This window comes from Nicotiana sylvestris, chromosome 4 (genome assembly GCF_000393655.2).
Source record: "Nicotiana sylvestris chromosome 4, ASM39365v2, whole genome shotgun sequence".
Lineage (NCBI taxonomy): Eukaryota > Viridiplantae > Streptophyta > Magnoliopsida > Solanales > Solanaceae > Nicotiana > Nicotiana sylvestris.
In genome coordinates, this window is record NC_091060.1 from 163,536,356 (window position 1) to 163,545,121 (window position 8,766).

Here is an 8,766-nt window from a genome sequence, read left to right on the forward strand (position 1 = left end):
AAGGTGACATTAACATCTACCATATCAAGAAGTAGGATGTCTACGCTAGTCTCAAGACTCCCAATAGTAACCACACATGAACGATAGACACGATCTACAATAATAGAATCTCCCACAGGTGTGGACACATACACAGGAGAACTCAAACAATCACGATACACAACCAGATATAAAGCAAAATAGGATGACACGAAGGAATAAGTCGAACCCGTATCAAATAGAACAAAGCATCTCTATGGCACTATGGAACTATGATGATAGCGTCAGATGACTCAGCCTTAGACCTCGCTGGAAAAGCATAAAATCGGGATGGGGCCCTACCACTCTGAACTACATATCTAGGACGAGCCCTAGCTGGCTGGCCTCCACCTCTAATGACATGACCTCTACCTCTAATGGCATGACCTCTACCTCTAGCTGCCTGACCCCTACCTCTAGCTAGCTGAGCAGGTGGTAAAACAACCGGTACCAGGACCATGGCATAAGAACCCTGCTGCTATAATAGGACCTCGGCTGCTGTGACTGCTGACCTTGAAACTAACCCTGTCGACCTAAGTAACCACCTTGAAAAATCTAGAGTGCAGGTGCACTAATAGGAGTTGGTGGTGCACTGTAGGCTAGCTGGACGGGATGCGACATATGAGGGCCGCGGCCATCTGAAGCACTATGAGATGCCTGGAGCACTGAGTGAAATGTCCTAGGAGGATGGACTCTACCAAAAGTACCCCTGCCTCCAGACGAGGCACCACTGAAACCACCAAAATAATGAGGCCTCTTATCAGACCCCTGCCTTCTCTCCTGTGCAAGAACTATTTTGATCCGCCTAGCAACATTTGTAGCCGTCTAAAGGAAATCTCACCCCCGATTTCCTTGGCCATTTGTAGCCTGATAGGGTGAGTGAGTCCATCAATAAATCTCCTTACCCTCTCCCTCTCAGTAGGAAGCAAAATAAGAGCATGACTAGCTAGATCCATAAAACGGGTCTGGTACTAATGGTCATACTGCCTTGCTGGAGACGCTCAAACTACATATGGTAATCCTCTCTCAGTGTGATAGGGAGAAACTTCTCTATAAATAGCTGTGAGAACTGCTCCTAAGTAAGTGCAAGCGACCCAGCTAGCCTGGTCAACATATAATCCATCCACTACCTCTTAGCGGAATCCGTCATCCAAAATACAACAAAATTGACCCCATTGGTCTCAACTATATCCATGTTTTGCAACACCTCATGGCAGTGGTCAAGATAATCCTGTGGGTCCTCAGAAGGTTCCCCACTAAAGTAAACTAGAAAGAGCTTTGTAAACTTGTCCCATCTTAATAAGCCCTCAGAAGACATGGCGGGCCTATCACCGGCCTGTGCTGCAACAACCGGTTGAACTACCCCAGCTGGCGGGGCTGCTGGAGTCGGGAGCCATCTACTGCGGAGTGTGAGTAGCGAGAGTTTGTGCTCTTCCCCCATCCTGAGAGACGGTTGGTTCCACAAAAAATGAACCAACCTGGGCCACACTCTCCATAAGTCCCACCGAACGGACTAGAGCATCCTGAAGCACTGGAGTGGATATGAACCCCTCTATGACATGAGTTGGTCCAACAGGTACAGTCTGAGCTAGAACCTCCTTATCAAAATCCACCTGATGCTCTACTACTGGTGCTGCTGCTCGAGCTCAAGGCTGAGCTCTGCCTCGGCCTTTGGCGCGACCTCGACCTCAACCTCTGCCCCTCGTAGGACCTACCACTAGGGGCTCTAGCTGCTGTCCAGCTGAAGACATAGTACGTGTTCTCGCCATCTACGAGAGAACAAGAATAGAAGAGTTTAATTATCAATGATGGAATAAAGTTGCACAACAGAGAAGAATAGAAGTGAAATGGTTCCTAAACTCCATAGCCTCTAGAAGATAAGTACAGATTTCGTACCGATCCTCTAGACTCTACTAAGCCTATCGGTGACACGTGAGACCTAAGTAACCTAGTACTCTGATACCAACTTGTCACGACCCAAAATTCCCACTTTCGGGACCGTGATGGTGCATAACATTTCACTCACTAGGCAAGCCAACGTTAGAGTAATTCTTTTGCCAATTTTAAAAACTTCGAACAATTTAACCAATTAAAAAGAATTAAAACCAAAATAAAGTACGAAGTAGCATAATAACATAATATCTAAGTACAACCTAGATCTAGAGTCATAAGTACACAAACTTCTAGAGGTTCTATAAATAGAGTCTGAAATAAATACACCTGTCTTGAATGAAATGAATAGTAAATAAGGAAAGAGGAAGAGGACTTCAAGGTCTGCGGACGCCAGCAGATCTTCCTCGAGTGTCCAAAATGAGCTAATCCGAGCTGATGCACCTAACATACAGCTAGGCCCAGTACCAAAATCTGCACAAGAAGTGCAGAGTATAGTATGAGTACAACCGATCCAACGTACTCCGTAAGTGTTGAGCCTAACCTCGACAAGGTTGTGACGAGTCTATGACAGGATACCCACATAATTAAACCTGTACAGACGAGGATATATATGTAACATAACAACGAATAGAGATTTAAACACATACAATTTGGGAGGGGACATGCCTAGGGGAGCAAGATACGATAGCTATAACCGGAAAGTCAATATAAGACAGTCAAGTAAATCACCGACCAATGAAAATGGATAAACAAAATCAATAAAGACTGCACGACATCACCAATCGTGCTTTTACTCTCAGCCTCACCATGAAATAATAATAATGGCACAACATCACTGTGAGCACATGATTTTTTCCCTATATGAATTACTCCCATAAATTCAAAACAAAATAATTTTTCCATTATTTACAAATTCGTGGATTTTTGGGGCATTTTCTGTCAATTTTTTGCATTTGTTTGTGCATGTTTATTTTTATTTAAATTAATAAAAAATACAAAAATATAGGTTGCATTTTCATTTATGATTTAACTTTGCATTTTTAAGAATTAATTATGGATTAGTTGTTTTATAAAATGGAAAAATACAAAAAATAGTTTAATTTGCACTTTTAATCTTAATTTTGACTTTGGAATAGTTTTCTTTTAATTTGATTTTGTTGTTAATTGTGATAATTATTATTTAGGTTTAATTAGTATTTTTTTAGTTAATTAGGTTTTACGAATTAATTTACATTTTAGTTTAATTTTGGAAGAAAAAAAAGGAAAAGAATTTTTGGAAAATTTATTTGAAATATGAGTTAAAAGAAGAGGAGAGTTAGTTTGGGCCTAGTGTAATTAGGACATCCTAGCCCATATCTAATATCCCCTGATACCCGTCCCCAAAACCCGACCCAATCGATTCACTCAAAACGACACCGTTTCGTTCATTTTGATCTGGACCGTTAATCTCAGCCGATCAAATGGTCCGGAACTGATTTTACTTTAGTACTTAAATGTTGGAAAGCCATTCCCCCCCCCCCTCAGAACCCCCTCAGTCTCTTCGTCTCCAACCAAACCCTAGAGACGCCGTCCTAGTGTCCACCGCTGGTTGCTGGCGGCGCCATTCCCAAATCGCCCTATCTTTACACCACATAACCACCATGACCCCCTTGTTCCAAATCCCTACTCCGCTTCCCTCATATCTTGCTAGAACGTCTCGAATTTTAGATCCGAGTTCGAGCCCTAAAAGTTCAAAACCAATTCCTGTCGAATCTGGTGGCATGCATCGACTCAAGCCTTTGTTTTCCACGATTAGGAGGCTGATGCACTACAAAACTGATGTTGTTCATATGTTCTTGACAGAGAACAAGTAAGTAGCATCAGTTTCATGTGAATCAGGATATCAAGTGTAATTTTGAGTTTAATCGATGAGTTTCTATTCATATCTGTGTCCATTTTTGGTTTTATTTCACCTTGTGTCCTTCTTCTTTTCTTTTCCTGTTTCTTTGGTTGAAAACTTGACCAATTTTTTGAGTTTGAGATGTTTTCTGTTCGATTGTTCCCTCTATCTCTTTTTCAAATAGTAAAAAACTTGTTCTCCGATTTTCTTGGGCTGTTGAGTTTTGTTAATGCCATAGTTAAATCTCTGATCTTCCCTTTTGGTTTTAGTCTCATTAGTTTAATTTAATTAGTTTCGCTCCCTGCCTATTTGTGTTATTAATCAGTCATGTAGTTAAATTTTTAGTCTTCAAATCATGTAAATGTTTGTTTTCTCCTGCCTTTGGTAAAATCACATAAGCTAGTTTGGATCAGTGGTTATTTGGGCTTTGGGTCATTTCTGACCCATTTGCAAGAGAAGACCGTTCAGTTGGGTTTAATTTACTGGGTCGACTTGACCCATGAGGTAAGCTAGAGTAATAACAGGGTGCCTAAGGGGTAATTTGGGAATTTGGTTTAGGGAGTATATCTGTAACTGATTTAGGCAGCTTTTGGGAAGGTGACTTTAGGACTAAGGTGAAAATTTGATTCTAAAATTAAGGGTATGTGAGCAAAAACGAGAATTCAAAAAGATTTTAAGGGAAAAACTGATTTCTTTATGCTGCCCAAAAGACTTGGCTATAAAGTCATCCTTTCTTCATTAGCAAGAAGGGATAAGATTTGGAGAAATCAGAACGGCTAAAGAAAAATACAAAACATTGATAAAGTCTGAAAAATTAGGAGAAAAATACAAAAAAAAAAAGCACCAACATCACTGTTTCATTGAGGCTGAATGTGTTTCCTTTAAAAGATTGAAGTGATTTCGACTCTTTTCTGGGATTAAAATGGTCTAAACGAGCTGAAATTGTTGTTGTTGATCTGCTGATCCTCTTCCTCTTCTGTTGTTGATTTCTCGTTGTTTCTTTGTTCTAATTTCACCAGATATTCCATATATCTCTTATATCTGCGAAGTGTAACATGAGAAGCTCTTGTAATTGATATGCAATTCAAGATTTTGATGTCTAATGAATGATAATTCATGTTGTAGTTGGTTTTAGTTTTCTTTAGACATGTTCATGTATTTAGTTATGATTTTGTTTGAGTTTAGTTAGTAAATCTGGATAGAAACTACAAGTATGGTGTTGGTGTTAAATGGTTTGAGTTCTTGCTCTTATATGGACTAATTAGGCGCTTTAGCTTAAAAGTTTAGATAAATGCATAAGGGTTTTGGTCTGCAGTTACATATGCCTTTTACACTTCTTTGAGTATATCAGTTGGTTGGGTTAGTGTTGAACATGCTTGGGGGTTTGGGTCACCTTGTTCTAGCTAAGTATTCTCTCAATAGTTTGCTTGCATGAACTTTTGGCATTGTTGGCAAAGGGTTCTAAATTCATGTAGTGACTTGTTTATAGCATTTACCGGTTAGTTGGTTCTTCACATGAGCTGAGGTTTTGGGTGAAATAACAATGAACTCAGGTGGAAACTAGGATACTTAATCAATTGGTTTGAGTGTTAATGTTTAAAATGCGCAACGATTGTTTAGTTAATGTTTTAGTGATTGTCAATTTGCAGCGTTGCAATGATTATCATGTGAAATGTTTAAATTTAAAATGGCTTAGAGTAGTTGTCCGTTTAGTTCCAATCAGTATCTCAATGTATGATAATTGTTAGCTTAGTTTTATGGCTTCTCAATATCAAGTTTTCAGATCTATTGATATTTAAATCCCATTGACATCATTTTTTTCTAAAAAGTCTGATTGCTTTATGCAATTGTACGGGTTCGATACATGAACCCCTTAGTATCCAGCTTGTGCGTTCCTCATGTAAATTGGGCTTCCTGCTTGGGCTCTAAGGGGATTTGTTGCGTAACTTTAACCTTGCAGCTTGATGGTTTTAATGGGCCATTGGGCCTCAGGTCAGGCCAGGCCCAAGTTATGAAATAAAAATGAAGTAGACGTCACGCCTTAGCCCTTTTAGGTTCACAATTTAGATTCGGCTTAGTCTAAAAATAATTACAATTTCCTTAGACCTTATTTAATGTGTAAGCCCTTAGCTAATTTAAGGCGAGCTATTAGACAAGTCACAATTCATGGCCCTCAAAAGTTTAGCCTTGGATTTCCCTTAAAAATTTAGAATTGAGGCGTGCCATGCCAAATAAATTCTTTAATTGTATGGCCTTCGTTTAATTAATACTCTTATCCTTAGAAACCGAGGCGGTCCATTTAGCGAATTTTCCGTGGTCCTCGCAAAGTTGCAAACGCGTAGTTGCTTTAGGCGCATTATTTTAATAATTTACCTTCCTAAACTTGGGTGCGCATTGTTACACCCTATGTTTTCGTATGTTAGAGTATCCGTAAGTCAATTGATGTAAGCTCCGAAATGAGATCAACTTTGAAAGTACGTAAAGTAAGTTAATCCTTTTATAATGGAGGTTAAAAATCTTTATGATCATGAATAACGAGTATCAAAAGGGTTGGAAAGCTTAGGCGCTAAATGAATTAAAGAAAATAAATTTTGTCGAATGTCGGCAAGTTTGGAATGTTATAACCTATACTTTTGGGGTGAGATAAGGGTGATTAAGATGATGATGAGGTTATTTTATGAGTTAGTTTAGTCTTATGATAGTCGTGTGTTATGTTTTTAAGTCAAGTAAGTTGTGGAACAAAAGTTGGAAAAGGTCATCACAAGTTGCATTCAAAAATGAGTTGAAACTTAGGTTAAATGTAGCTGAGCTTTTATCCCAACATACTTTGAATCAAGGGATGATCTACATATGAAATTGAATATCTATGAGTCTAGTTTTCAACTCATTAAACCGTTTATCAATACGATCTCGGAGTATATAGATATTCGTATTTTCGCGAGACCGCGCAGCTAGTAGGTGACAAGTAGGTGCATCACCTACTTGCCAAAAAGAGAGGCCTCAACTAAGTCGGTCAAGAGGGGACTTTTAAGGGATTATAAACTCAGTTATTTCACCTATATTTCAGACCAAGAAAACCTAATTGAACCCCTGCAACTCCTCCTTAAAAATCCCACACAAACCCTAGGGTATTCCGGGTGTTACGACGCGATTCTAGTGCTGAAAAGTCCGAACAGCTTGCTAGTTTCTCTTTCTCCTTCTTGTAGCCGTGTTGAGGAACTTATTTTTGATGAAAAAGGACCAGGTTTTGTGGGTTATACTCAATACAAGGTAATTTTATGCTTCTCCTTCTATTATCTATGCGTTTGCGAATTGTAACTCGATCGTAAAGAATAGACCTAGCTAGTTTCGAAAGAATGGTATGTTGTTTGTTCTTGTGTAATGGTTGGCTGGTTGTAAACTTATTTTTAAGTGGAATTCATGGCTGTTTTATTGGATAAGAGGTATAATGATGTACTTTTGGTTGTATTTCCCAATTTGAAAGAAAAGACAAGTCGAAATGTGTTTAAGTAAACTGAAAAATTATTTTTGAGTTGATGAACTTGTGGGAATATTTTTGGGCTGTTTCGCGTTGGTATTGGCTTGTGGGAATATAGGTTTCATTTTCATTTAGGGTTTAACTTTGCATTTTTAAGAATTAATTAGGGATTAGTTGTTTTATAAAATGGGAAAATCAAAAAGAAATAGTTTAATTTGCTCTTTTAATCTTAATTTTGATTTTTGAATAGTTTTATTTTAATTTGATTTTGTTGTTAATTGTGATAATTATTATTTAGGTTTAATTAGTATTTTTTTAGTTAATTAGGTTCTAGGAATTAATTTACATTTTAATTTAATTCTGGAAGAAAAAAAAAGGAAAAGAACTTTTGGAAAATTTATTTGAAATAGGAGTTAAAAGAAGAGGAGAGTTAGTTTGGGCCTAGTGTAATTAGGACATCCTAGCCCATATCTTAAATCCCCTGATACCCGTCCCCAAAACCCGACCCAATTCTGCCCTTACCCGACCCAATCGCCTCACTCAAAACGACACTGTTTCGTTCATTTTGATCTGGACCGTTAATCTTAGCTGACTAAACGGTCCGGAACTGATTTTACTTTAGTACTTAAATGTCGGAAACCCATACCCCCCCCTCAGAACCCCCTCAGTCTCTTCGTCTCCAACCAAACCCTAGAGACGCCGCCCTAGTGTCCACCGCTGGTTGCTGGCGGCGCCGTTCCCAAATTGCCCTATCTTTACACCACATAACCACCATGACCCCCTTGTTCCAAATCCCCATTCCGCTTCCCTCGAATCTTGCTATAACGTCTCGAATTTTAGATCCGAGTTCGAGCCCTAAAAGTTCAAATCCAATTCCTGTCGAATCTGGTGGCATGCATCGACTCAAGCCTTTGTTTTCCACGATTAGGAGGCTGATGCACTACAAAACTGATGTTGTTCATCTATTCTTGACAGAGAACAAGTGAGTAGCATCAGTTTCGTGTGAATCAGGATATCAAGTGTAATTTTGAGTTTAATCGGTGAGTTTTTATTCATCTCTGTGTCCATTTTTGGTTTTATTTCACCTTTTGTCCTTCTTCTTTTCTTTTCCTGTTTCTTTGGTTGAAAACTTGACCAATTTTTCAAGTTTGAAATGTTTTCTGTTCGATTGTTCCCTCTATCTCTTTTTCAAATCGTAAAAAAATTATTCTCCGATTTCCTTGGCCTGTTGAGTTTTGTTAATGCCATAGTTAAATCTCTGATTTTCCCTTTTGGTTTTAGTCTCATTAGTTTAATTTAATTAGTTTCGTTCCCTGCCTATTTGAGTTATTAATCAGTCATGTAGTTAAAATTTTAGTCTTCAAATCATGTAAATGTTTGTTTTCTCCTGCCTTTGGTAAAATCACATAAGCTAGTTTGGATCAGTGATTATTTGGGCTTTGGGTCATTTCTGACCCATTTGCAAGAGAAGCCCGTTCAGTTGGGTTTAATTTACTGG